Here is a 24,270-nt window from a genome sequence, read left to right as displayed (position 1 = left end):
TCTACATTTGTAATGGTAAAGGTTTGAATATGATCATTTATTTAATACATGTCGGGTCTTGAAGATACGCTCTGTTCATTCTCCATATTCTGTCGCTAAGTGTTTTTTCTGTTGGTGTAATTAAGCATGATACGGAGAATTATCCGGATTCACTATGTCATGGATTTTTTAACCCAGTAAATTGTTGAGAGCGTTTAAAAAAAATAAAAATGTAGTGAATTCTTGAATAGCTTTTCTGAATTGAGAAAAAAATAAAAAAAGGAGTAGTCTTTTGTAGTTGGGAGTAGTAGTCTCCAGGTGTCCTGTAAATTATTTGTAGACATGACATTTTTCAGCTTCTTTGGAGGTTCCTTGAATCTGTCAATCTTATTGGAATGTATGATTTAGGTTGCCTGCTAAAATAATAGTTCCTGTCTGGATTTGATCTAATATAGCTTGAATTGTATCTAAAAACACCAGATGGGCGCCTGGTGGGATATACAATGAAATCAATGTACATTGTTCACCATGTAAGGTACAATTCAACATGAGAAAACTGCCTTCTTGGTCAGTGTGCTGGGATATAAGGGAAAGGGGTGTATTCTTAATTATCAGGATGCCGACACCTCTGCTGTTACTACAGTAGGTGGCAGCATAGGCCTCTCTAACCCAAGTCCTCTTTAAATATTCAATTTCTCCTTTTTTGAAATGTAACTCTTGCAGGATTGTTTGTTTGTTGTTGTTTCCATCGGCACTGTGAGTTGTGCTAGCTGGAATTGTGTGGAGTATCAGCGTTAGCCTACTTTGCTACTATACTGCCGCCCAAAGTTAAAGAAGGTTGGAATAATGGAGAGGACAGTGTTTTGCTGTCACAGGTGCATGATCTTTTAAATCAACAAAAATATGTCTAAAAGCAATTGTTATAGCAACAGGAAAAAAGCATCAAGAGCTTTGTTCAAATACTGGTGGACTCAAATAACAAAATAATGGACGATCTGATCAGAGGTCCAAGACCTTAAGAACAGTTTGCAGAGAGGCGGATGTCCTGAAAGAGAGACTTGCAGCAAGATCACAACAAACGGTAAGTCCACGCAAGATGATGTCAGCACTGTCTGTGAATCATTATAGAATATCACCAAAGGCATTACAGTATGGGTTAGAAACACTGTGGTACCACAGTATGAGTCATAATACCCATAAAACCTACCCAAACATGGAAATGGTTGCAATCATTTTTCTACCATTCATTTTTTTTCCATAGGGGATTTTAGAAGCACTTAAAATAAGGTATGTGTTTCATATAGGCTTACCCTGGCATGATGTATTCGCCTCTATTTAATTCCCATAAATGAAACGCTAAATAGCTGCTAATGTGGCTATCATACAGAACTACAAATGCCTGTCGCAAGCTTCATATCACGCACCATGGCCATGATGATCTGGACAACACCATAGTACACTCCAAGCTCATCATTAAGCTTGAGGCCCTGGGTCTGAACACCGCCCTGTGCAACTGCCCTGGACTTTCTGACGGGCTGCCCCCATGTGGTGAAGGTAGGAAACATCACCTCCACTCCACTGATCCTCAACACTGGGGCCCCACAAGGGTGTGTGCTCAGCCCCCTCCTGTACTACCTGTTCACCCATGACTGCGTGGCCAAGCACGCCTCCAACTGAATCATCAAGTTTGCAGACGACACAACAGTAGTAGGCTTGATTACTAACGATGACGAGACAGCCTACATGGAGGAGGTGAGGGCTCTGGGAGTGTGGTACCTCTCATTCAACGTCAACAAAACAAAAGAGATGATCGTGGACTTTAGGAAACAGCAGAGGGTGCACCCCTCTATCCACATCGACGGGACAGCAGTGGAGAAGGTGGAAGCTTTAAGTTCCTCAGCGTACACATCACTGACAAACTGAAATGGACCACCCACACAGACAGTGTGGAGAAGAAGATACAACAGAGCCTCTTCAACCTCAGGAGGCTAAAGAAATTTGGCTTGTCACCTAAAACCCTCACAAACTATTACAGATGCACAATTGAAAGCATCCTGTCGGGCTGCATCCCCGCCTGGTACGGCAACTGCACTGCCCGCAACCGCAAGACTCTCCAGAGGGTGGTGAGGTCTGCCCAACGCATTACCGGGGGCAAACTACCCGCCCTCCAAGACATCTACAGCACCCGATGTCACAGAAAGGCCAAAAAGATCATCAAGGACATCAACCACCCAAACCACTGCCTGTTCACCCCGCTATCATCCAGAAGGTGAGGTCAGTACAGGTGCATCAAAGCTGGGACCGAGAGCCTGAAAAACAGCTTCTATCTCATCAGCCTCCTAAACAGCCATCACTAGCATATTAGAGGCTGCTGCCTATAGGCATAGACTAAAAATCACTGACCACTTTAAGGAATGGAACACTAGTCACTTTAATAATGTTACATATCTGGCATTACTCATCTCATATGTATATACTGTATTCTATACTATTCACAGTATCTTTGTCCGTTCCGCTCTGACATTGCTCGTCCATATGTATATAGTCTTAATTAATTTGTGTGTATTGGGTATATGTTGTGTAATTTGTTAGATATTACTTGTTAGATATTACTGCACTGACGGAGCTAGAAGCACAAGTATTTCGCTACACCCTCAACAACTTCTGCTAATCACGTGTATGTGACAAATGAAATGTGATTGGATTTGATTTGACGAGTTTGCCAAATCCAGGCAAAGGTAAGAAAATCTGGAAAATCTTCCGTGAACAAATGATGTAACATGGAGATATGGCTGTGTGGGAACACTAAACCTAATCCTATACAGTGCCTTCAGAAAGTTTTCATACCCCTTGACTTATTACACATTTTGTTATGTTACAGCCTGAATTCAAAATGGATAACTTTTTGTTTTCTCACCCATCTACACACAATACCCTATAATGACGAAGTGATGACGAAACAAATTTGCCAATTTATTGAAAATGAAATACAGAAATATCTTAATTACAAAAGAATTCACAACCCTGAGTCAATTATTTGTTGAAGAACCTTCAGCTGCAATTACAGTTGTGAGTCTTTCTGGGTAAGTCGCTAAGAGCTTTTCACACCTGGATTGTGCAACATTTGCCCAATATTATTAAAAAAATTCTTCAAGCTCTGTCAAATTTGTTGTTGATCATTGCTAGACAATCATTTTCAGGTCTTGCCATAGATTTTCAAGTAGATTTAAGTCAAAACTGTAACTTGGCCGCTCAGGAACTTTCACTGTCTTCGTGGTAAGCAACTTCAGTGTAGATTTGGCCATGTGTTTTAGGTTATTGTCTTGCTGAAAGGTGAATTCATTTCGTAGTGTCTGCTGGAAAGCAGACTGAATCCACTAGGATTTTGCCTGTGCTTAGCTCCATTCTGTTTCTTTTTTATCCTGAAAAACTCCACAATCCCTAACGATTACAAGCATACTCATAACATGATGCAGCCACCACTATGATTGAAAATATGGAGAGTGGTACTCAGTAATGTGTTGTATTGGATTTGCCCCAAACATAACACTTTGTATTCAGGACAAAAAGTTAATTGCTTTGTCACATTTTTGCAATATTACATCAGTGCCTTATTGCAAACAGGATGGAAATTTTGGAATATTTGTATACCGTACAAGCTTCCTTCTTTTCACTCTGTCAATTAGGTTAATATTGTGGAGTAACTACAATGTTGTTGATCCATCCTCAGTTTATTCCTATCACAGCCATTCAACTCTATAACTGTTTTAAAGTCACCAGCGATTTCCTTCCTCTCCAGCAACTGAGTTAGGAAGGACGCCTGTATCTTTGTAGTGACTGGGTGTATTGATACACCAACCAAAGTGTAATTTAACAACTTCACCATGCTTAAAGGGATATATTTGTATTTATTTTTTACTTGTCTACCAATAGGTGCCCTTCTTTGCTAGGCATTGGAAAACCTCCTTGGTCTTTGTGGTTGAATCTGTGTTTGAAATTCATTGCTCCACTGAGGGACCTTACAGACAATTGTATGTGTGGGGTACAGAGGGAGTCCATGCATTTTTTTACACATATTTAACCCCTTTTTTTGGGTAGACACAAAACTACCTTCATACTTCCATAATTTTTTAAAAACCGTACCGGTTACCTTCAGACGAGTCCTGTGACACATTAGTTTGTAGCCGAAACGGTTAGGACGCTACAAACAGAAGTTGGAACATTGACGGTACCGACTACACAAGATTCCCCTGACATTTTTGGGGGTCGTAGAGCAAAACGGAGACCACCAATGTGTTCGTGAGAGTCTCCCCTTTCCATAGAGTGGTCAAACCGTTCATACGCTACAGACATTTTTGTGAGGAGACCAATTTTGGAATGTCTCATGGTCTGACAAACACCGCTCTAGCTCTACCACCTTTCAACTCTGACGTGGAAGTGCAACACTGGCGGATGCAGTGGATTGAGACGCATCCAATGCAAGAAAACATATCTCTAGCTTAAACGGACAGATTTTTATCTTTAATCAACTCAATCAACTCTAGGGGGTTAAATCCACATCAATAAGGGTAGATGAAGGGGAGGAAACAGGTTAAAGAGGGATTTTTAAGCCTGAAGACAATTGAGACATAAATTGTGTATGTCTGCCATTCAGAGGGTGAATGGGCAAGACAAAATATTGAAGTGTCTTTGAACAGGGTATGGTAGTAGGTGCCAGGTGCACCAGCTTGTGTCAAGAACTGAAACGCTGCTGGGTTTTTCACGCTCAACATTTCCAATGTGTACTGTATCAAGAATGGTCCACAACCCGAAGGACATCCAGCCAATTTGACACAACTGTGGGAAGCATTGGAGTCCACATGGGCCAGCATCCCTGTGGAATGCTTTCGACACCTTGTAGAGTTCATGCCCCGATGAATTGAAGCTGTTCTGAAGGCAAAGGGGGTGCAAATCAATATTAGGAAGGTGTTCCTAATGTTAGGTATACTCAGTGTATACCACCATTCATTTTTAAAACGGGTACTGGGCTACCTTCAGTGTGCCTTCATTGTGTAGCCCAAAATGTTCGGACGCTACAGACAGAAATGGGCAGATCGGCGGTACCGACATCAGACGAGTCCCGTGACACTGTTGGGGGTCATAGAGGATGCGGTGGATTGAGACGCAGCACACGCAAAAAAAACAGATATCTCTAGCTTAAACAGATGGATATTGATGGGGATTTTTATTATTATGCTAATTACATTTCCACGGGGGAGCTTACATCACTCTAGGAGGTTTAAGAACATTTTCACTCCTGAACTTACTTAGGCTTGCCATAGCATAGGGGTTGAATACTTATATTCATTTTATAATTTAATTGTAACATTTTGAAAAACATAATTCCACTTTGACATTGTTGGGTATTGTGTGACCAAAAATTGGTGACCAAAAACCAGTGACCAATTTGATACATTTTTAATCCAAGCTGTAACACAACAAAATGTGGAAAAAGTCAAGGTGGTGTGAATACTTTCTGAAGGCACTGTAAAGGTGTGTAGCCATTTAAACTTAAATATATATATATATATCCAAGCGATGTGTTTTAACGTTCAGAACGAGCTTCAGGGATCTTAACAAAACTCACCCAACCAGAAGACACTATCGTCAACAGACGCTAAAGCAGTTAGCGTCTATGAATGGGGTAGTTAGCAACATTATCCTGGCTAGATGGCTACATTAGCCGTCTATTTATCTAGCCATTTAAATGCATGTGAAATTCATACAAATTTGTTTAGCTTTCTTTGGCTTTAATAAACCAACAGTTTAACTTGCTTGTTAGCTAGCTAGCTAACTTAGATGGTGAAGCTAGCATTCTAGATAATGTTTGCTTGTATCTGTGGGTGAGGGGTGGGTCGCCTACTTCAAGTACTAATTGACCCTAGCTAGCTGTATTATTTTGGTCTGACTTTCCGAGAGGTTTCAGAGATGGATTGATTAGCATCCTCTCAAGTCAATAGTGTGTTTACTTTACTGCAGGAAGCCATTGGTCCATTTGCTGTTACCCTCCGGACAGCAGATCATCAGTATAGCTAGTAGGCTATGTAACTTTATTTAGTCATTCCTGATATGGTGGATTTTAAATGAATTGGTATTCACACATTTGTTTTTGGGTAAAATTACTGTCATGTTATTGATGCCAAATTTCTAACCAAATCAAATTTTATTTGTCACATGCGCCAAACACCATGAAATTCTTCCTTAAAAGTCCTTAACCAACAATGCAGTTTTAAGTAAAAATAAGAGTTAATAAAATATTTACTAAATAAACTAAAGTTTAAAAAAAAGTTATACAACAAAATAACAATAACGAGGCTATATATACAGGGGGTACCGGTACCGAGTCAATGTGCGGGGGTACAGTTACAGATACAGTTACAGGTACAGACATCCCTCCGATGTCAACAACTACAGACCAGTATCCCTTCTTTCTTTTCTCTCCAAAACTCTTGAACGTGCCGTCCTTGGCCAGCTCTCCTGCTATCTCTCTCAGAATGACCTTCTTGATCCTAATCAGTCAGGTTTCAAGACTGGGCATTCAACTGAGACTGCTCTTCTCTGTGTCACGGAGGCTCTCCGCACTGCTAAAGCTAACTCTCTCTCCTCTGCTCTCATACTTCTAGACCTATCTGCTGCCTTTGATACTGTGAACCATCAGATCCTCCTCTCCACCCTCTCCGAGTTGGGCATCTCCGGCGCGGCCCACGCTTGGATTGCGTCCTACCTGACAGGTCGCTCCTACCAGGTGGCGTGGTGAGAATCTGTCTCCGCATCATGTGCTCTCACCACTGGTGTCCCCCAGGGCTCTGTTCTAGGCCCTCTCCTATTCTCGCTATACACCAAGTCACTTGGCTCTGTCATATCCTCACATGGTCTCTCCTATCATTGCTATGCAGACGACACACAATTAATCTTCTCCTTTCCCCCTTCTGATAACCAGGCGGCGAATCGCATCTCTGCATGTCTGTCAGACATATCAGTGTGGATGACGGATCACCAGCTCAAGCTGAACCTCGGCAAGACGGAGCTGCTCTTCCTCCCGGGGAAGGACTGCCCGTTCCATGATCTCGCCATCACGGTTGACAACTCCCTTGTGTCCTCCTCCCAGAGTGCTAAGAACCTTGGCGTGATCCTGGACAACACCCTGTCGTTCTCCACTAACATCAAGGCGGTGACCCGATCCTGTAGGTTCATGCTCTACAACATTCGCAGAGTACGACCCTGCCTCACACAGGAAGCGGCGCAGGTCCTAATCCAGGCACTTGTCATCTCCCGTCTGGATTACTGCAACTCGCTGTTGGCTGGGCTCCCTGCCTGTGCCATTAAACCCCTACAACTCATCCAGAACGCCGCAGCCGTCTGGTGTTCAACCTTCCCAAGTTCTCTCACGTCACCCCGCTCCTCCGCTCTCTCCACTGGCTTCCAGTTGAAGCTCGCATCCACTACAAGACCATGGTGATTGCCTACGGAGCTGTGAAGGGAACGGCACCTCCATACCTTCAGGCTCTGATCAGGCCCTACACCCAAACAAGGGCACTGCGTTCATCCACCACTGGCCTGCTGGCCCCCCTACCTCTGAGGAAGCACAGTTCCCGCTCAGCCCAGTCAAAACTGTTCGCTGCTCTGGCACCCCAATGGTGGATCAAGCTCCCTCACGACGCCAGGACAGCGGAGTCAATCACCACCTTACGGAGACACCTGAAACCCCACCTCTTTAAGGAATACCTAGGATAGGATAAAGTAATCCTTCTAACCCCCCCCCCCTTAAAATATTTAGATGCACTATTGTAAAGTGGTTGTTCCACTGGATATCATAAGGTGAATGCACCATTTTATAAGTCGCTCTGGATAAGAGCGTCTGCTAAATGACTTAAATGTAATGTAATGTACAGGTTAGTCGAGGTAATTGAGGTAATAAGTACATATAGGTAGGGGTAAAGTGACTATGCATAGATAATAAACAGTGAGTAGCAGCAGCGTAAAAAAGGGAGGGTCAATACAAATAGTCCGGGTTAGCTGTCCATTTGATTAGCTGTTCAGCAGTCTTATGGCTTCGGGGCAGAAGCTGTTAAGTAGCCTCTTGGACCTAGATTTGGCACTCCGTTACCGCTAGCCGTGCAGTAGCAGAGAAAACAGTCTATGACTACGGTAACTGGAGTCTTTGACAACTTTGAAGGCCTTCCTCTGACACCGCCTAGTAGAGAGGTCTGGATGGCAGGAAGCTTGGCCCCAGTGATGTACTGGGCCGAATGCAGTACACTCTGTAGCGCTTTACGGTCGAATGCCAAGTAGTTGCCATACCAGGTGGTGATGCAACCACTCAGGATGCTCTCGATAGTGCAGCTGTAGAACCTTTTGCGGATCTGAGGACCCATGCCAAATCTTTTCACTCTCGAGGAGAAATAGGCATTGTTGTGCCCTCTTCACAACTGTCTTGGTGTGCTTGGACCATGATAGTTTGTTGGTGATGTGGAAACCAAGGAACTTGAAGCTCTCAACCTGCTCCACTACAGCCTCGTCGATGAGAATGGGTGTAGTCCACGATCATCTCCTTTGTCTTGATAACGTGGAGGGAGAGGTTGTTGTCCTGGCACCACACTGCCAGTTCTCTGACCTCCTCCCTATAGGCTGTCTCATCATTATTGGTGATCAGGCCGACCACCGTTGTGTCATCGCAAACTTAATGATGGTGTTGGAGTCGTGCTTGACCACGCAGTCATGGGTGAACAGGGAGTACAGGAGGGGACTAAGCACGCACCCCTGAGGGACCCTGGTATTGAGGATCAGCGTGGCATATGTGTTGTTGCCTACCATTACCACCTTGGGGGCGGCCAACCAGGAAGTCCAGGATCCAGTTTCAGAAGGAGGTGTTTAGTCCCAGGGTCCTTAGCTTAGTGATGAGCTTTGAGGGCACTATGGTGTTGAGCGCTGAGCTGTGATCAATGAACAGCATTCTCACGTAGGTGTTCCTTTTGTCCAGGTGGGAAAGGGCAGTGTGGAGTGCAATAGAGATTGTGTCATCTGTGGATCTGTTGGGGCTGTATGTGAATTGGAGTAGGTCTAGGGTTTCTGGTGATGATGGTGTTGATGTGAGCCATGACCAGCCTTTCAAAGCACTTCATGGCTACAGACGTACGTACTACGGGTCAGTAGTCATTTAGGGAGGTTACCTTGGTGTTCTTGGGCACAGGGGCTATGGTGGTCTACTTGAAACATGTAGGCATTACAGACTCGGTCAGGGACAGGTTGAAAATGTCAGTGAAGACACTTGCCAGTTGGTCAGCGCATGCTCTGAGCACATGTCCTGGTAATCCGTCTGGTCCTGCGGCCTTGATAATGTTGACCTGATTAAAGGTCTTACTCACATCGGCTACGTTTGTGGGGGCTGTTTTGTTCGACTTCAGTGCGGCTTTTGACATTATTGATCATACTCTGCTGCTGGAAAAATGTATGTGTTATGGCTTGACACCCCCTGCTATATTGTGAATAAAGAGTTACCTGTCTAACAGAACACAAAGGGTGTTCTTTAATGGAAGCCTTTCCAAACATAATCCAGGTAGAATCAGGAATTCCCCAGGGCAGCTGTCTAGGCCCATTACTTTTTTCAATCTCTACTAATGACATGCCACTGGCTTTGAGTAAAGCCAGAGTTTCTATGTATGTGCATGACTCAACTCTATACATGTTAGCTACTGCAGCGACTGAAATGACACTTAAAAAAGAGTTGCAGTTAGTTTCAGAGTGGGTGGCAAGGAATAAGTTAGTCCTAAATATTTATAAACCATTGTATTTGGGACAAATCATTCACTAAATCCTGAACCTCAACTAAATCTTGTAATAAATAATGTGGAAATCGAGCAAGTTGAGGTGACTAAACTAAGGAGTAACCCTGGATTGTAAACTGTCATGGTCAAAACATATTGATACAACAGTAGCTAAGATGGGGAGAAGTATATCAATAATAAAGTGCTGTTTTACCTTCTTAACAGCACTATCAACAAGGCAGGTCCTACAGGCCCAGGTTTTGTCGCACCTGGACTACTGTTCAGTCATGCGGTCAGGTGCCACAAAAAAGGACTTCGGGAAATTGCAATTTTGAGGAGAGATTGACTTCATCACTACTTGTTTTTATGAGAGGTATTGACATGTTGAATGCACAGAGCTGTCTATTTGAACTGCTGGCACACAGCTCAGACACCCATGCATACCCCACAAGATATGCCATAAGAGGTCTCTTCCCAGTCCCCAAGTCCAGAACAGACTAAGGGAGGTGATCATCAATAATTTCAATAAGCATTTTCCACGGCTGGCCATGCTTTCCACCTGGTTACCACGGCCAACACCTCAGCACCCCCTGCAGCAACGTGGACCTCTGGCAGTATCTATGGGAGTGCCACAGGGTTCAATTCTCGGGCCGACTCTTTTCTATGTATATATCAATGATGTCGCTCTTGCTGCTGGCGATTCTCTGATCCACCTCTTACGCACACGACACCATTCTGTATACATCTGGCCCTTCTTTGGACACTGTGTTAACAAACCTCCAAACGAGCTTCAACACAATACAACACACCTTTCTTGGCCACCAACTGCTTTTAAATGCTAGTAAAACTAAGTGCATGCTCTTCAACCGATTGCTCCCCGCACCCTCCCGCCCGACTAGCATCACTACTCTGAACGGTTCTGACCTAGAATATGTGGACAACTACAAATACCTAGGTGTCTGGTTAGACTGTAAACTCTCCTTCCAGACTCACATTAACCATCTATAATCCAAAATTAAATCTAGAATCGGCTTCCTATTTCGCAACAAAGCCTCCTTCACTCATGCCGCCAAACATACCGTCGTAAAACTGACTATCCTACCGATCCTTGACTTCGGTGATGTAATTTACAAAATAGCCCCCAACACTCTACTCAGCAAACTGGATGCAGTCTATCACAGTGCCATCCGTTTTATCACCAAAGCCCCATATACTACCCACCACTGCGACCTCTATGCTCTCATTGGCTGGCCCTCACTACATATCCGTCGCCGAACCCATTGCTTCCAGGTCATCTATAAGACTTTGCTAGGTAAAGCCCCACCTTATCTCAGCTCACTGGTCACCATAGCAACACCCAACCGTAGCACGCGCTCCAGCAGGTATATTGCACTGGTCAACCCCAAAGCCAACACTTCCTTTGGCCGTCTTTCCTTCCAGTTCTCTGCTGCCAATTACTGGAACGAATTTCGAAAATATCTGAAGCTGGAGTCTTTTATATCCCTCTCTGACTTTAAGCATAAGCTGTCAGAGCAGCTTACCGATCACTGTACCTGTACACAGCCCATCTGTAAATAGCACACCCGACTACCTCATCCCCATATTATTACTTACCCTCTTGCTCTTTTGCACCCCAGTATCTCTACTTGCACATCATTATCTGCACATATATCACTCCACTATTAATGCTAAGTTGTAATTATTTTCGCCTCTATGGCCTATTTATTGCCTACCTCCCTACTCTTCTACATTTGCACACACTGTACATAGATTATTTCTATTTTTATTTTCTTTTGTGTTATTGACTGTACGTTTGTTTATGTGTAACTCTGTGTTGTTGTTTTTGTCGCACTGCTATGCTTTATCTTGGCCAGGTCGCAGTTGTAAATGAGAACTTGTTCTCAACTGGCCTACCTGGGTAAATAAAGGTGAAATAAAATAAATAAATAAATAAATAAAAACATGGAGCCATGACTACATGGAACTCTATTCCACATCAAGTATCTGATGCAAGCAGTAAAATTTGAGAAAAAAACCCAGAGAAAAATACACCTTATGGAACAGTGGGGACTGTGAAGCAACACAAAAATAGGCACACACACATGCATACTCACACGATAACAGGTGCACTATAGATACACATACACATGGATTTTGTACTGTAGATATGTGGTAGTGGTGGAGTAGGGGCCTGAACTGCCTTAATTTTGCTGGACCCCAGGAAGCTGCCTTGGCAGCAGCTAATGGGGATCCATAATAAATACAAAATACGTAGAGCTTGATCAGACAGTCGTCTCATGCATACTTCAGTGTTGCTTGCCTCGAAGCGCATATAGAAGTCATTTAGCTTGTTTGGTAGACTCGTGTCACTGGGTAGCTCGCATCTGGGCTTCCCTATGTAGTCAGAAATAGTTTGCAAGCCCTGCCACATCCGACAAAGGTCAGAGCCGGTGTAGTAGGATTCAATCATAGTCCTGCATTGATGCTTGCCTGTTTGATTTGATGGTTTGTTGGAGGGCATAGCGGGATTTCTTATAAGCTTCCGGGTTAGAGTCCCGCTCCTTGAAAGCGGCAGTTCTACCCTTTAGCTCAGTGCGGATGTTGCCTGTAATCCATGGAAAGTATTCAGACCCCTTGACTTTTTCCACATTTTGTTACGTTACAGCCCTATTCTAAAATCAATTAAATTATTTATTTCCCTCATACATCTACACACAATACCCCATAATGACAAAGCAAAAACAGGTTTTTAGACATTTTAGCAAATATATTAAAAATAAAAAACTGAAATATAACATTTACATAAGTATTCAGACCCTTTACTCAGTACTTTGTTGAAGCACCTTTGGCAGCAATTACAGCTTCGAGCCTTCTTGGGTATGACGCTACATGCTTTGGACACCTGTATTTGGGGAGTTTCGCCCATTCTTCTCTGCAGATCCATTCAGGTTGGATGGGGGGCACCGTTGCACAGCTATTTTCAGGTCTCTCCAGAGATGTTCGATCAGGTTCAAGTCCGGGCTCTGGATGGGCCACTCAAGGACATTTGTCCCGAAGCCACTCCTGCATTGTTTTGGCTGTTAGTTTAGGGCCATTGTCCTGTTGGAAGGTGAACCTTCACCTCAGTCTGAGGTCCTGTGCGCTCTGTAGTAGGTTTTCATCAAGGAACTCTCTGTACTTTGCTCCGTTCGTCTTTCCCTCGATCCTGACTAGTCTCCCAGTCCCTGCCGCTGAAAAATATCCCCACAGCATGATGCTGTCTCCACCATGCTTCACCGTAGGGATGGTGCAAGGTTTCCTCCAGATATGACGCTTGGCATTCAGGCCAGAGTTCAATCTTAGTTTCATCAGACCAGAGAATCTTGTTTCTCATGGTCTGAGTCCTTTAGGTGCCTTTTGGCAAACTCCAAGCGGGCTGTCGTGCCTTTTACTGAGGAGTGACTTCCGTCTGGCCACTCTACCATAAAGGCCTGATTGGTGGAGTGCTGCAGAGATAATTGTCCTTCTGGAAGGTTCTCCCATCTCCACAGAGGAACTCTGGAGCTCTGTCAGAGTCACCATCGGATTCTTGGTCACCTCCCTGACCAAGGCCCTTCTACCCCGATTGCTCAGTTTGGGTGGGTGGCCAGCTCTAGGAAAAGTCTTGGTGCTTCAAAACTTCTTCCATTTCAGAATGATCGAGGCCACTGTGTTCTTGCGGACCTTCAATGCTGCAGAAATGTTTTGGTACCTTTCCCCAGATCTGTGCCTCGACACAATCCTGTCTTGGAGCTCTACGGACAATTCCTTTGACCTCATGGCTTGGTTTTTGCTCTAACATGCACTGTCAACTGTGGGACCTTATATAGACAGGGTTGTGCCTTTTCAAATCATGTCCAGTCAATTGTTTTTACCACAGTTGGACTCCAATCAAGTTGTAGAAACATCTCAAGGATGATCAATGGAAACAGGATGCACCTGAGCTCAATTTCGAGTCTCATAGCAAAGGGTCAAAAATACTTATGTAAATAAGCTATTTCTGTTTTTTTAAATTTTCAATACATTTGCAAACATTTCTGAAAAACTGTTTCCGCTTTTTCATTATGGGCTATCGTGTGTAGATTGATGAGGCAAAACAAATATTTTTATCCATTTTAGAATAAGGCTGTAACATAACAAAATGTGGAAAAAGTCAAGCAGTCTGAATACTTTCCGAATACACTGTACGTACGTACGTACCGTCACTGTGGGGACAATGTCATTGATGCACTTATTGATGAAGCCGGTGACTGATAGTATACTCCTCAATGCCATCGTATGAATCCTAGAATATATTCCAGTCTGTGCTAGCAAAACAGTCCTGTAGTTTAGCATTTGCGCCATCTGACAAACCATTTTGTCAAACCAATACAACAAACCATTTCGATGGTATTGATATATATAACGCATGCACCACTCTCAAGTTGAGACTTGTTGACTGATGCCAAACGCGGCGGCTGTGAAGAAGGGAGCAGCTGCGGACCAGAAGACTACAGTCATAGCAGCACTGGTCCACACCTGCCCTGACTGTCGGGTGAGTAGTATTGGTTGGTACTGTATGTGCCTTTAGGTTCCTCTTTATGTGAAGGCTGTTGTACTGGCCTGTGTGGTACAGTCTTTTATATGTGTATTCATTTGTTACATCGTATTGCTTTGTTTATCATTTGTGTCAACTTTGAATTCAATCTAAACCACAGATTAACTTCCTCCATTTTGTACATGACATTAGACGCAGACCTGAAGACATTCAAGCAGCACTTAGAGAGCAAGCATCTCCAGTCTCCACTGGTCCCAGTACTGGTTGATGCGCAGGCCTAAGTGACCACACACACTTTAATGGACCTACAGGTGGCTTAAGATTCTTCCATCATTCACACATAGTTGACATAGTGTGAACCATCATGTTGTCAATCAAATTCTGTCCTCAATGCTTAAGTTGTATTGTGTATGTCTCAATTGGTGGAAATGCTGTGATCACTCATCGTCTTTAATGCTGTGATCACTCATCGTCTTTAATGCTGTGATCACTCATCGTCTTTAATGCTGTGATCACTCATCGTCTTTAATGCTGTGATCACTCATCGTCTTTAATGCTGTGATTCACAGACACAAGTTGACCACGATTTGAGTGTGACTAGACATGGGCTGGATATTTATGACAACAACCTAAAGGGGTGCAGAAGTACACATCACCCCATTTTATGTTTATTCCATGGCCATCCATCCCTCTAGCAATGTCCCATTGTCCCTCAACTTCGAACACTTTGGAACTCTTCATTTTATCTTTAGAAATCCACCCTGCCTTCCCCCATTTTGCCTACGCTGATTCCTTAACTTGTTCTTCTCCTGATGTGATAACATCTAGACTCGGTAACACGTTTAAAAGTGTTGTGGTGTACTGTTTCTGCGACCTTTTTTAAACCTGTGTAATGTTGTCCTGCTTATTCTGGGATTCAGGCTGAATGCAGTGGTAAATGTGCTGCTCACAATTGACAGCAGCAACACAGACCTGTTAAATTGACAAGAAGGATGTTGATATAACTGCGTTTAGGCATGACTTCCTTGTTTTGAGTTAAGTGTATTTCTCATTCTGCTGGAGTTGGCCTAGTATTACATATTAAACCTACCTTAGGGACAGTTTGACATTTACTGGGGTAAGAGGGCTGGTCCAAAATAGGGGAGGGTTGTCAAACGTAATATTTTTATATTTGGCACAGAGGGTGGTGTTTTTCCCCTGAAGGTTTTACTATATATCTTCCATGTAGCCACATTTCCTCATATGCTCCTCCCCTATCAAGATGATTTGGTGCTAACCTTATGCACTACTTTTTTCTGTGTGCTTACTATACCACAGGTCAATGCAGGGGCGGAAATCCCGGGGGGGGACGGGGGGGACACGACCCCCCCATCCTGGGAAAAATATGATTTGTCCCCCCCAATATATCACTGAAACATAACTATGTAATTTAAATAATATTAATAATACGCAATGAAAGCAATTGTGCTGATTATAGACACTTAATAACGCATTAAGTTTCAAAAGATTGCGACCCCCCGCCCTTTGCCTCACAATGGTTTGATCCACTGCCAGTTCCTTAGCTTGCTATGTAACTGCCGTGAGGTTCATCCAGTCAATCGCGCACACACACACTAGCTGAATATGCAGAGCTAGCGCGCAAATATGAACTATTAAGCTAGCTAGTACCTATTCCATTTATGTGGCGTCGTCAAAGATGGAATCAGCATGCAGATGATGTAAGTTAGTGCTTCAAAGTCCCTGTGATAAGGTTAGCGATAAACTGAAGTCCAAACTGAACAGAACTACACTCTCTTCTACCATTGTCTTAAATATATTTAATGGTCTCGTTGCAAAAGCTAAATTGTCGCAAGGGAACTTTTATTTATTTATTTTATTTCACCTTTATTTAACCCGAGTAGCAAAGATTATAGCAAACACCACTGAAACTGAATTGGTGCTCGCTAGCTTTGCAAATTCAGCTATTGTTGGAAGCCAGTCAATATGAAACAAACTATTAAAATTACAAAAGGTTGCAGCATATGTTGTGTAAATGGTGAACTCATACAGCTGTCAACTCTTGTCATTTTAATCCGTTTCACATTTGCTAGCTACCTTTTAGATCGAAGCCCATATAGAACGATTGAAGATGATAGAAGCCCATCTCCTACTGTAAATAACCTACACACTGTGTGTGTAGCCAGCCAGGTAGAAAAATGGCAGAAAAATAAAAGACGGACATCAGAGTATTTTTCAATACACCAAAACGCATAGTAAGAACCCTAGTAGCCTAATATCTCAAAGACTAGTTGATAAAATGTTCATAAGAAAGAAATGAAATTCTAATGGAAATGTTTCACAATGATGTCATTAGGCAGAGCAGGCAACAGATGGCACACAGACAGCAGAGTTGGGGACAGATATGCAGGGACAGACTGGCAGAGACGGAGTCTCAGGTAAGTTTGTTGAGTCTTTGTTTGGCAACATTATGAAAGGTTCTCAATTTTTTTGACTTGTAAAATAGGAACATAATTGGAAAATGCCATGGATAACCCCACTCTCAACTTAAACTGGTGACTGAACTAAGATTTGTTAAAGGCAATGGTATTGCTGTTGTGATTAGTTGCGTAGTTTTGGGTACCGGTTAGTTAGGAGTACGGCAAACACCTTATTTCTTTGGTTCCTCAATATACATTTACCATATTACAATGTAGGCTATGTGTTACAGCACTACTTTTGGTGTCCCCCTCAGGAATTGCTCTTGAGAAAATGTCATGTAATTGTCCCCTCCAAAGTGGATATCAGATTTTCGCCCCTGGGTCAATGTAGTCTACCAGTCAATTGTCTATCCTGCCCTCTATCCATAGTGACAATAGTGGTAGTTGGATCGTTTGTCCAATAGGTTAACTAACAATCTTACCACACATAAAATCATTCAAATCTGCACCAATTTTCAATATAAATCCACAAGATAGAGCTGATAGGCAGTTCAAAAAGCTCCCCTATTGATCTTGTTTAGGGACAATAAAATGATTCTACGTAGACTCGCCTATACCACCACATTCCAATGAACAATTGAGTACAATTCTTCTCCAGGCTCTAAACTGCATTAAAAATGTAATTTGAATAATGGCGCAAAAGCACTGTTATTTGAATGTTCCATTCATTCCGTTTGGATCAATTGTGGGTCTACTCTCTACAGTTTATAGAAAGACACAGTAGCAGGCCAGTCGTATTTTTACTTCTGATACGATGCGCTATCTGCAGGGCCTAAAATGAACATCCGCTACCCGCAAAATGCAGGTAGACTTGAGCATTCGCGAGTACGATTTTAGCTAATCACACAAAGAACCACGAATCCTATAATATCCCACCTCAGCGCAACACTGCCTGGCTTGGGAGCTGTGCGCACTGTGATTGAAGTGCCGAAGCAAGATTCATTTTTAGAAGCGCTGTGCACAGGCATAAAAGTTGATCTAATTTACTCAAAAGTAAACTAAAGTGAGACTTTCTCCTTGTGTTTCTTGGCTATTTAAATAGTTTTGTTCACAAGCTCACTTGCTAGAGACACATCGGCTACGAGTCAGATTCTCTATCTCACAGGCAGGTGTAATTATGGCAAAAATATATTTTTACCACCCATAGCCCTGTGTGGTATTGACTGTATCACAAAACCAGCCTGAAATGGTAAAGTCGATATCCACGTTTGTAAACACAGGGTTGCTACAGTTATTTATTTATAGTGGTAATAATCATTTTAGAGTTAATTTTATCCGGATGGTGTGCACATAAACTCAGCAAAAAAAAGAAATGTCCTCTCACTGTCAACTGCGTTTATTTTCAGCAAACTTAACATGTGTAAATATTTGTATGAACATAACAAGATTCAACAACTGAGACATAAACTGAACAAGTTCCACAGACATGTGACTAACAGAAATGGAATAATGTGTCCCTGAACAAAGGGGGGGTCAAAATCAAAAGTAACAGTCAGTATCTGCTGTGGCCACCAGCTGCATTAAGTACTGAAGTGCATCTCCTCCTCACGGACTGCACCAGATTTGCCAGTTCTTGCTATGAGATGTTACCCAACTCTTCCACCAAGGGACATGCAAGTTCTCTGACATTTCTGGGGGGAATGGCCCTAGCCCTCACCCTCCGATCCAACAGGTCCCAGACGTGCTCAACGAGATTGAAATCCGAGGTCTTCGCTGGCCATGGCAGAACACTGACATTCCTGTCTTGCAGGAAATCACGCACAGAACGAGCAGTATGGCTGGTGGCGTTGTCATGCTGGAGAGTCATGTCAGGATGAGCCTGCCGGACGGGTACCACATGAGGGAGGAGGATGTCTTCCCTGTAACTCACAGCGTTGAGATGGCCTGCAATGACAACAAGCTCAGTCCGATGATGCTGTGACACACCGCCTCAGACCATGGCGGATCCTCCACCTCCAAATCGATCCCGCTCCAGAGTACAGGCCTCGGTGTAACGCTCATTCCTTCGACGATAAACGCAAATCCGACCATCACCCCTGGTGAGACAAAACCGCGACTTGTCAGTGAAGAGCACTTTTTGACAGTCCTGTCTGGTCCAGCGACAGTGGTTTTGTACCCATAGGTGACGTTGTTGCCGGTGATGTCTGGTGAGGACCTGCCTTACAACAGGCCTACAAGCCTTCAGTCCAGCCTCTCTCAGCCTACTGAGGACAGTCTGAGCACTGATGGAGGTATTGTGCGTTCCTTTTGTAACTCAGGCAGTTGTTGTTGCCATCCTGTACCTGTCCCGCAGGTGTGATGTTCGGATGTACCGACCCTGTGCAGGTGTTGTTACACGTGGTCTGCCACTGCGAGGACGATCAGCTGTCCGTCCTGTCTCCCTGTAGCGCTGTCTTAGGCGTCTCACAGTATGGACATTGCAATTTACTGCCCTGGCCACATCTGCAGTCCTCATGTCTCCTTGCAGCATGCCTAAGGCACATTCACGCAGATGAGCAGGGACCCTGGGCATCTTTCTTTTGGTGTTTTTCAGAGTCAGTAGAAACAAGCATGGGAAACAGTGTTTAAATCCTTTACAATGAAGATCTGTGAAGTTATTTGGATTTTTATGAATTATCTTTGAAAGACAGAGTCCTGAAAAAGGGACGTTTCTTTTGTTGCTGAGTTTATTTCTTTACAGTACAATGGGAGGGTCATGTGAAAATCTTTTTTATGTTGGGGAGGTTGGTGTTTTTTACGCATGACCCCCCTTCCACCCCCCACACACATTTCTAACTGTCCTTTACGCTTCCAGTTGTTTCTCCATTTGTAACTCACCCACCAAAAATCACAATATGCTGTTTTACATTTTGTGTTACTTGTGCTGATCTAATTCCTAAAATGGAAAAGCAGAAGAATCTGTGTGCTCTCAAATATCAATAATAGTTCATAAGGTGCTCTTTGATGTACCAGCTTTGTGGCATTGATTAATAAATTGTTTTATCTTTCCTTCAACTCAGATGTTTATATGTTATGTATAAAAGGCATATGTATGCATTGTTTACTATTTTAATCTCTTTAAAACAATGTAATTGCTGGAGTTCAGGTGTTTGACGTGATTGATGGGTGACTAGGTGCATTCTTGTCAAATAAATATGCTTATTCATTCATGATTATAGAGACATTCTGCAATGAGTTAATCTGGCTTTGATTAAATATAGACCTCCACAGGCTGAACGAGAAAAGGATCTGGTAAAATAAAGGTAGCCTAGTATTCATGGCACATTGTAAATATCTGACTGCTACTAGGATAGTATTCTGTACAAGATACAAGAACAAATGCATAAATAAGCATTTGGTATTAAATGAAATATTGAAAATGTTAAAAATATATTTCGTTTAAGGATCAAGGTAGCTATAGTTAGTTAGCTGACAGCAAAGGTGTCAGATAGAGATTATGTGTAGGAGCTTGCAGGGATTTGTAGTCTTGCATGATATCTACAGTTGAAGTCGGAAGTTTACATACACCTTAGCCAAATACATTTAAACTCAGTTTTTCACAATTCCTAACATTTAATCCTAGTAACAATTGTCTTAGGTCAGTTAGGATCAACACTTTATTTGAAGAATGTGAAATGTCATAATAATAGTAGAGAGAATGACATATTTCTGCTTTTATTTATTTCATCACATTCTCAGTGGGTCAAAAGTTTACATACACTCAATTAGTATTTGGCAGCATTGCCTTTAAATTGTTTAACTTGGGTCAAACGTTTCGGGTAGCCTTCCACAAGCTTCCCACAATAAGTTGGGTGAATTGTGGCCCATTCCTCCTGACAGAGCTGGTGTAACTGAGTCAGGTTTGTAGGCCTCCTTGCACGCACACGCTTTTTCAGTTCTGCCCACAAATGTTCTATGGGATTGAGGTCAGGGCTTTGTGATGGCCACTCCAATACCTTGACTTTGTTGTCCTTAAGCCATTTCGCCACAACTTTGGAAGTTAGCTTGGGGTCATTGTCCATTTGGAAGACCCATTTGCGACCAAGCTTTTAACTTCCTGACTGATGTCTTGAGATGTTGCTTCAATATATCCACATAATTTTCCTTCCTCATGACGCCTCTATTTTGGGAAGAGCACCAGTCCCTCCTGCAGCAAAGCACCCCCACAACATGATGCTGCCACCCTGTGCTTCACGGTTGGGATGGTGTTCTTCGGCTTGCAAGCATCTCCCTTTTTCCACCAAACAAAATGATGGTCATTATGGCCAAACAGTTCTATTTTTGTTTCATCAGACCAGAGGACATTTCTCCGAAAGTACGATCTTTGTCCCCATGTGCAGTTGCAAACCGTAGTCTAGCATTTTTATGATGGTTTTGGAACAGTGGCTTCTTCCTTGCTGAGCGGCCTCTCAGGTTATGTCGATATAGGACTCATTTTACTGTGGATATAAATACTTTTGTACCTGTTTCCTCCAGCTTCTATAGCCATGACATAATTTTCGGGAATTTTCCAAGCTGTTTAAAGACACAGTCAACTTAGTGTATGTAAACTTCTGACTCACTGGAATTACAGTGAATTATAAGTGAAATAATCTGTCTGTAAACAATTGTTGGAAAAATTACTTGTGTCATGCACAAAGTAGATGTCCTAACCGACTTGCCAAAACTCATAGTTTGTTAACAAGACATTTGTGGAGTGGTTGAAAAACGAGTTTTAATGACTCCAACCTAAGTGTATGTAAACTTCTGACTTCAACTGTACTTTGATGCTAATTAGCTTTTTCGAATCTAAGAGTAAATAGAGCCAAATATGTTGATAAAAGTTACCTTGTCTGTGATTGATTTAACATGGTCGTCAAAATGTCACGCCAGGGAAAACCTACATGAAACAGGCCTCGTTTGAAGTGCTTCTAAAATCCTCTATCGGAAAAATGAATGGTGAAAAAAACCCAAACGGGAACATTTTCTGTGGGATTCTATTACAGATGACTGTGAAAACAGACTATAGAGGGACAATCCAGGAGGAATAACATTGTTGTGGATGACATACCAGAGTCTCCACATGAGACCTGGACGGAGTCTGAGGAGAAAGTGAGAAAAGATTTCACCAAAAAGCTACAGATGGACCATAGGAAGATTGAGGTGGAGCGCGCCCACAGGTCTGGAAAACCTGGAACCAGCCCAGGTGACAGACCCAGGCTGATAGTGGTCAAGTTCCTAAGGTTCAAGGACAAGATGGCTGTTCTGGAGAGAGCCAAGAACTTGAGGAACCAACATCTAACTCAACAAGGACTTCTCTGAAGCTGTGCACCAGAGGTGGAAAGAACTTATCCCAGCTATGAAAGCTGCCAGAGAGCGTGGGGACATTGCTTAGGCCTACATCCGCTACGACAAGCTCATTGTCCACCCTTCCTCGCAAAAGCCTGGGAGGAGTGAGAGTCAAGCTTTTGGGTCAGTAGCTTCAAGCCATCACACACACACACACACACACACACACACACACACACACACACACACACACACACACACACACACACACACACACACACACACACACGTGCCTGATTGACTGACTATTAGTCAAACAATGTTTAAATTGTTATTTTACTTATTTTCTTTTCACCGATAAGCTACCCAGGAAAGGTCTGAGAATATCCCATATTAATATAAGTAGCCTTTGAAATAAGGTTCATGAAATCAATAACTTGCTAACATCATAACATTCATATACTGGCCATCTCTGAAACTCACTGATAATTCCTGTGACGATACAGCAGTAGCAATACAGGGATATGACATCTACAGAAAAGGCAGGAATGCCTGTATATGTTCAGAGCATTATTCCTGTAAAGTTTAGAGGATCTCATGTCAAATGTTTTTGAAGTGTTGTGGTTGCAAGTTCACCTGCCTTGTCTAAAGCCTCTTCTTTAGGGGTGCCATTATAGGCCACCAAGTGCTAACAGTATCAAAATCAAATCAAATGTATTGGTCACATACATCTGTTTATTGTGGGTGTAGCGAAATGCTTGTGCTTCTAGCTCCGACAGTGCAGTAATATCTAACAAGTGATATTTAACAGTTTCACAACATATACTCAAAATACACGTACATCTAAGTAAGGAATGGATTAAGTATACATATATGTCAGAGCAGCATTGGACTAAGATACAGTGGCATAGAATAGAATACAGTTAATACATGAGATGGGTGATGCAATATTTACACACAATCAAAGTGACTAAGATACTGTAGAATAGTGTAGTTTATACATGAGATGCATAATGCATGATACAGAAACATTAAAGAGGCTAATGTTTCATTTCCTTAAAGTGGCCAGTGATTCCTAATCTATGTCTATAGGCAGCAGCCTCTGAAGTGCTGGAGATGGCTGTTTCACAGTCAGTGGTGTAGTATAGAATACAATACAGTACATACATATGAGATGGGTGATGCAATACGTAAACAATTTAAAAGTGACGAAGATACCGTAGAATAGTGTGGAGTGCAGTTTATACATATGAGATGAGTAATGCTAGATACTGAAACATTATTAAAGTGGCTAGTGATCCATTTCTAAAAGTTTTAATCTATGTCTATAGGCAGCTGCCTCTAATGTGCTAGTGATGGCTGTTTGACAGTCTGATGGCCTTAAGATAGAAGCTGTTTTTCAGTCTCTCGGTCCCTGCTTTGTTGCACCTGTACTGACCTCGCCTTCTGGATGATAGTGGGGTAAACAGGCAGTGGCTCAGGTGGTTGATGTCCTTGATGATCTTTTTGGCCTTCCTATGGCATCGGGTGCTGTATGTATGTGTTCAGGAGGGAAGATCGCACCACCCTCTGGAGAGCTTTGGGCGGTGCAGTTGCCGTACCAGGCGATGAAACAGCCCGACAGGATGCTCTCAATTGTGCATCTGTAAAAGTTTGTGAGGGTTTTAGGTGTTAAACCAAATTTCTTTAGCCTCCTGAGGTTGGATAATTTGTATTTGGATAATATGTGTGCAATGCTTGATAGTGTACGTAATGTTAACAGAGGTCTATTTTCTGGGTGACCTGAACATTGACTGGTTAGCAACTAGCTGTCCTCTCAAGAGGTAGCTTCTAACTGTGACTAATGCCTGTAATATGACCCAGGATATCACTCAACCAACTAGAGTGCATACCAATAGTGTTGGATCTGTGACATCCGCTTGTATTGATCATATCTTCACTAATGCTGCAGAGCTTTGCTCCAAAGCAATATCAGTTTCCATTGGCTGTAGTGACCATAATATTGTGGCAGTAACAAGAAAGCCAAAGTGCCAAAGGTTGGGCCTAAAGTAATTTATAAGAGATCACACAAAATGTTCTCTCAGGTCTCTTTTGTTGAACATGTTGGTCTGATGTGTATGAGGAAGTGAATCCAAATGCAGCACTAGAATGATTTGTAAAATGATTCATGCCAATTAAGTGTGAGAACCAGTTGGAGAGTTATTTATCC

This window comes from Salmo salar, chromosome 28 (genome assembly GCF_965601325.2).
Source record: "Salmo salar chromosome 28, fSalSal1, whole genome shotgun sequence".
Classification (NCBI taxonomy): Eukaryota; Metazoa; Chordata; class Actinopteri; order Salmoniformes; family Salmonidae; genus Salmo; species Salmo salar.
The sequence above is the reverse complement of the archived record's forward strand: the minus strand, read 5'-3'. Positions refer to the sequence as shown.